The sequence below is a fragment of the Silene latifolia genome, chromosome 9, assembly GCF_048544455.1.
Source record: "Silene latifolia isolate original U9 population chromosome 9, ASM4854445v1, whole genome shotgun sequence".
NCBI classification, from domain to species: Eukaryota; Viridiplantae; Streptophyta; class Magnoliopsida; order Caryophyllales; family Caryophyllaceae; genus Silene; species Silene latifolia.
The window spans coordinates 99,506,555-99,513,554 of record NC_133534.1 but is presented as its reverse complement, the minus strand read 5'-3'; the positions used below and the strand labels follow the sequence as shown (position 1 = coordinate 99,513,554).

General features: G+C 39.5%; 1 non-coding gene across 1 annotated transcript; it reads right to left on the bottom strand.

Moving 5' to 3' along the window:
• Positions 1 to 6,108: 6,108 nt before the first annotated feature.
• LOC141602846 (small nucleolar RNA R71) lies at positions 6,109 to 6,215 on the bottom strand. Its single transcript, XR_012524753.1, has one exon. It is a non-coding gene; the product is annotated as a small nucleolar RNA R71 (small nucleolar RNA).
• Positions 6,216 to 7,000: the final 785 nt, after the last annotated feature.

The window sequence follows — 7,000 nt, the reverse complement described above, 5'->3', positions numbered from 1 at the left end:
AATGAGAAGTCCTCATAATAGAGGGTGTGGCCGGGTAGCATGCTCCAAAGGAGCCAATCCATGGCCTTCTCAGTTTTTCTTTTTCTCTTATCAAAGCCTATTAGGGTGAAAGCTAGTCAAGTAGGATAATGATTATGTTCTATTTAAAATAAAATAACAAAACATAATCTCCCACTAACCACCCATAAAAACGGTCAATTTCATAAAATGGATTTCCATTTTATTTTTGTCAAGTGTCATTTTGTCACATAATGTGTTACATGTGACATGTAACATGTTATTAATAATATTAATGCATATTTAACAATCAAATATCATTACATATATTAATTCAATTATATACTACAATTGACTAGTGATTCACAATCACAAGTAAATAAAATGGATCATGTTAATATAATTTACAGCACATTGTAATTATTATTAACTAATCATTCTTAATTTAATTATTTCATAAACAAAGTTTTAGTAATATAACATTTTATTTCGAATCTCATTTAATCGAATTACAATAAGATTCATATTCTCACTCACATATGTAAATTGTTCAATTTTTAAGGAATTAATTAATCCGTATCATCATACAATTAATTAATTTATCTATTAAGGGAATCGTCCTTTAGGTGTGACCTTAAGGGATCAACTGATCACCACCGTCAAACGGCAGTAATGTCAAACTGTAGTCAGCCAATCATTACCGATTAATGTTGATCAGTTGACGTATAAATATGGATCATCCCTTCATGTATTCATATCATGAGTTTCAATAATGTGATCGCACTATTGTCGAGGACACATAATCCAACAGTCTTGTGATTGTATTCCCGCAATCATTGTACCTATATAAAAATTCCAGAAAATCCAAGCACCAAATTAAAAGTAACAATCCAACATAAGTCTGCAAAAACAAGCATAAGAAAACAAACAACGGTCACTCAAGGTCACTGCCTCGATCCTCCTCCATGTCATCACCTCCTTCTACTCCCGACGTGCCAGCTCCTGACGTGCCTCCTCTAAGCCTTCCTCTGGCAGCTACTTCCGATCCTGGTCTCCTCCACTCCTCCATGGCGCTAGGCATCCGTAAGGGTAGCTCTCAGGGGCTCCCCATGTAGTCGGATCCACCGCGTAAGAGTGAAAGACACCACTATAGTTCCCTATGCCGCGCCACCATATCGGTTAAGCCAGGTTTGTCCCCACGTCCTAAACATAGGCCATCTCGTGAAGGTTCTGGAGCACTAAGCCGTTTGACACCCTCTCTATGAGCTCGCTCACCTGCATCTGGGGGCTAAAGGAAGAAGGGTAACCGGGGTACTGGTACTGAAGGGATCCCTACTGCACAAAATAAGACTCCCTAACCACCTCTCTCACTCTCTGGGTCCTCTACCCTCCCTGGGCACCTGGTCCTCCCTCCTAGTCTGGCATCCTCCAAATGTCTCTGGCACCTCCTCTAGAAGGTCATCAATGATCAGGTATGTCTGATCGTGAAGGGTAGCCTCCGCACTATCAGGGGCAGCCTCAGTCAACGACTCAGTCATAGGAAGGTTGTTTGGGTCAGGCACTCTCCAAGCTAAACCTCCATCATCCAACACCCTCAACTACTTCTAATTAATGAAGTAGTCCTTATCCAAGGTCAGGACAACGGGACACACGGGTTTGAGAGCCGCTGAGGCCTCAAAGTTGGTCAACCTCTCAGTTAGACGGGTGGCGATAGCGCCGCAACTAATGTGGCGAGTCGAAGACTTAGCCATCAAGGATAGGCTAGTATACAATATCGTCGGAGCACTGTAAGGAAACCGCTTCTCACGAGTGGGGTTAAGGTACGATATAAACAACATCACCCCAAGTGAGTTAAGCTTACTCACATCCTTCCTCCCGTATAGTAAACAAGTCGAGGATCGGAGAAAGATCTTTAAGGTCATGTGCTGAACATCATTGATCAGCATAGCACTCGAAGTAGGGGCATGTCTACCGGTAAACAAAGGCAAGTAACTATTAGCACCGCACCCAGTCGGGACATCACTAAGATATCCCTTCTTGGCCCGGGTAAGCCTCAAGTGGTTGGCAAACGAGTCAAGGGTCGGATAGAAGCTCGTTTTCATCAACCAAAAACACACCATATTCCCAGCCACGTCATAGGTAAAGGAACTCATAAACTCAAGGGTCATAAAAGCATACGAAGGCTTCCTCAACTGATACAACCCCTTCAAACCCAAGATCTCAAATATGTGACGGATATACATTTCGATCTTTAACTCCAATAAGACAACCGGATCTATGCACCTTGTTGGTCTCAAGGTGCGAGTGAGCAAGCTAACAAAGGCATCCCTTTATTTCAAATCAGTAAAGATTACCGTCGGGTACTCGGGTAACGGCGGAACAACGTGTCCTTAGCTCCCCTCACCGACCTCCTCCGCTGCGGCAGTGTTAGCTCAGGTCCTCTTAGTCTATCGTGTGCCAGCAGTTCTCGGCATCTATTTCAACATTGTTTAGCCAAACATCGGGTTTTACAAATTCAAAGTAGAAACTTTCAAATCCTTTTTATGGAAAGAGGCAATGCTCAAGATGGATTTTCTTCCTAAAACATGTAAAATTTAAGAGCAGAAAATGAATTTACCAACTCCCTTTACTCTTTGTAATACATAAAAGATTGTTTAATGTCTCAAAATACGAAGTTTAAGCAAGTTATAGAATGATTCCGGGATGGTTTCTACCTTAATTGACCTCAACAATACAACTTTTATAGCAAATTTGGGACAAAATTTCAAAATTGTATACTCGAAAGATGAAGCTTTAAGACGGAATTTTCGATGAAAATAGCTAGTATCAAGCATTAAACATGAGATTATCAACATACCCTACCCTTTTTCAATCTTTAAAGATGAATTAGATGAACAAAATCGAAAATTTTGGGCAAACCCTAGAAAAATCCGGGTAGAATATTATCAAAAATCAGGCTTAATTTGTAGTTCCTAACATCAATAATAAGGATACAAGATAGTTTCTATCAAAATCTAGTAATTACAACACAGTTTTAAGGCATAAAAATCGAATTTTCAGAAATTTCAACAGTACCATATGTTTCTATTTGTATCTGTAACACCCCCATACACCAAGGTACCGTGCCAAGACCACCTAATGCATGGAAGTGCTACCATCTCGGTTACCCGAGACAATGTATATCAAAAGGACCATAAAGGAACGTACTTTATAAATTATGTTTAGTACGATACATAACCAAAACTAAAATTGTCAAATGAAATATAATGTTCCAAAAATCCAAACTAACTAAATAAAGTATAAAGTTCAACGACACAGCGGAAGACTCTACGTGACACGTGGTGACTCAATCCAAGCTATCCCGCGCGCAATACATCTCATACCTGCTCAATAACTGCTCACCATCCCCGAATGGATCACCACAGTTTTTAAAACAGTGAAACGGGGTCAGTTACTGATTACGCAATATAAGATAAAGCAATATCAACAATACATAGAATCCACCAACACCGTCACATCTCCAGTCACCTAACTAGCCTGAAGGTTTAGTCCAGCCAGATTACGGCCGCAACCAGTAATCCACACCGCCAGTGGGAGACCGCAGCCATTCTGATGTGACCATAATTTGAGCATATTTAGTCCCCGAATTAGCCTTGTTCCCATGCTTTTTAGTACATATTTGGGTCATTTATTGTCTTTAGTCCTTTTTTTTGCATATTCTTTGAGGTTTTGATCCCTTGGTAGGAAAGGAGTGCAAACCTTGCATTTTCATGGCAAAATGAAGCTAAATTGATTGAATTCAATGACCAAGCATCAAATAGAAGACAAGACTAGAAGGCCTTTGTACATACTATAGTAGATGGGCAATGATGAGAAAAGATCCTTGCATCCCCGAGGAAGTCCTCAAGCATTTTATGAAGAGAAAGGAAGAAAAGAAGAAAGGAAGAAGCTGATCTACAATCCGAGCGGATTGCCCACAATCCGCCCGTCCATGACAAGCAATCCGAGCGTCTTCCTCAGAAGGCCGCTCGTCCAAAACCACCATAATCCGCCCGTCCACCCCACAAATCCGCTCGTCCAAAACCACCACAATCCTCCTGTCGCGTGCTCTGGACGCTCGGATTGTGTGACAGCTAATCCGACTTCTACTTGTTCTATGAAGGATGTGCATGCCTCGGGAAAGACTAGCAAAAAGGAGACTCGCATATTTTTCTGAGAGGAGCGATTCCTCAAGGACTTAATCGTCATTTAAGCCCTTAGTAAACCTTAATTTGTGTACCTAATCCCCACTATAAATACACCATTAGTCTAATTAGATTATCATGTTCTTCTTAGCAATATCTAGTGTAGTTTATATCAATCTAATCTCTCTTTAATCTTGTAATCAACTTTTAATCAAGTCTTAATACAAATCTCATTTTCTTAATCTCTCTTTTGTTCATCTTTCATTTTGGGTAATTGAAGATTATTTGGGTTATTATTGGGAGATTGACAACCTTCCAATCAATCATCAAGTACTTCTATTATTCTTTGCTTTATTATTGGAATCATTAGTATGTATAATTCTCTCAATCCCTTTTTAATTATTGTAATCATCTTCATTTATTCATCATGTTTTACTTTGTTGGTATGATTGAAAACCTTGCTAGCATGTTCAACATGTTAATGAGTGAGTAGTTTCCTAAGCTAGGGTTAATGGGTAATTAGGGGAAACCAACATGGGGGATGATTCATGCTTAAATTAATATGTTTTCATATTTTATTTGCTTGCTTGTTGTGATCTCAACTTATGCACATGTTATGTTTGATGAAATGCGAGCCTATGAATCCTTGCATTTTTTACCCATCACCTATCTTTTCAATGAGACTTGTAGGACATAAACCAACTCGAGTCTCATTAGACCATGCATATAGTTGAGTAGGGAAGATTAAGTCGACTTGTAGGTGGTGTACAATCTAATCGATTCGGCTCCGGGACCCAAACTTTCCTAGGATTGTAAGACATAAACCAACTCGATCCATCACAACAATAATTGCTTGCTTATAATTTGAGAATATGTTTGTATGATCAATTCCCATGAATCCCCTATGACCCCATGACACCCTAGTGCCTTTTATCAATTTTTTACATCCCTTTTTAATCATCTTGCTTGTTTACTTTCATTGCTATTTAGTTTAGTGATCTTCTATTCAAACCCCAAATTGTGACACCCCTAGACACCGCTAGTTGCAATTGAAAATCTCATCTCAATTCTCGTCTCTTGAGATCCGGCCTTTACTTGCCTCTTTAATAATTGTAGAGTTGTTTGTGGAGTTATAAATAGTGTTTTGGTCTAGGTGCTCCTAACGACAAGTACCGAAAACTAAACCTCTCAAGAGAGTTCGACCAAAAATGGCGCCATCGCCGGGGACGGTGTTAACTTGATTTAGATTTTCTTAGATTGTTATTAGTTGTGTCTTTCTTTGCCTTGGGGAAGTAAAACTCCTCAAGGTTTGTTTTAATTATTTTCAAGTTGTTTGATATTTTGCATGTCTAGAAGATCACAAGGTAACTTGTTACCCTTTGAACACGAAATTGAAAGGACTTTGACAAACAATAGAAGACTTGCTAGGAGAACTTTGAGAGGTATTGGTGAGGTTGTAGATATTCAACCAAACATTATTGAGTTCGTCAACCCTTTTGCATGAGAAGGTGAGGAGAACCCAACACAAAATCCAACACAAAATCAACCCACAATGCCTAACTTTTCATCACATTCTGTACCAACCGAGGAGAACCTACCCAATGGTACTCCCACACCACAACACTTAACCGGAAATTTCATTCCCAAATCCGCATTTATCCAATTAGTCGAAAGAAGCCAATTTGGGGGAATGCCTAGTGAAGACCCTTACTCTCACATAAAGACTTTTTGTGACTATTTTGATGCGATTTCTCAAACCGGTGTAACTCTAGACCAAATTCGATGGGTCTTATTTCCTTTTTCTCTAATTGGCACCGCAAAACAATGGTTGAAAGGCCTTGATAAGGCTACTCTTGGAATTGACTCTTGGAAGAAGTTGGCTCTAGCTTTCTACAAAAAGATCTAATACCCACCGGAAAAGACCAATATGCTAAGAGCTCAAATTACGGGCTTTAAGCAAAGAGATGAAGAATCCTTGTATGAAGTTTGGGAGCGATTCAAAGGAATTTGTCGCTCATGTCCTCATCATGGAATTAGCGAGTGGTTCTTGTTACAACAATTTTGGAATGGTCTTTATGAAGACTCAAGAAACATTCTCAACATGGGATCAAATGGTATGTTCACCGAAGTTGACGATAATTAAACTTGGAACAATATTGAGGAAATGGCGGTCCATAATTCACAATATAGTAGACCTCGCAAGGCTACTAGAGGAAGAAAGCATGAAGTGGACTCTATTACTCAATTGGGTGCTCAACTTAGTGCTCACATTGATACCATCAATTTGAAGTTCGAAAAAGTTATGCCTAGACTTGAAGAAGCCTCCAAATCACGAAAGCATCATGTTAATGCCATGACGGCATCTTCATCAATCCAAAGTGGGATATGTGAGAATTGTGGAACTTTGGGACATGACCAAAGTGAATGTAGGGGAACAAATGAACAAGTGAATGCTTTTCAAGCATACAAGAGTGGTACCCTATTCAAATTATTACAATAAAAACACCAAATTCCACCCAAATCTCTCACACAAAAGCCAAAATGTTCAAAACCCTCAACCAACATACACCCCACCTCCCATGAGAAACCAAAATCAAAGACCCTTTTACAACCAAAACCAAGGTTACCAAAATCAAACTCCATACAATCAACAAAGTGACCAAGGTTTTGATGTTCAAAAAGCGGTCCTCCAAATGCAAAACAATCAACAAGAGTTTTTCACTCAAATGCAAAAGGATAGTCAAGCAAAGGAAATCACCATCAACAACATCCTAGCCCACACCAAAATGTTGGGAACCCAATTTACTCAACTAGCATCT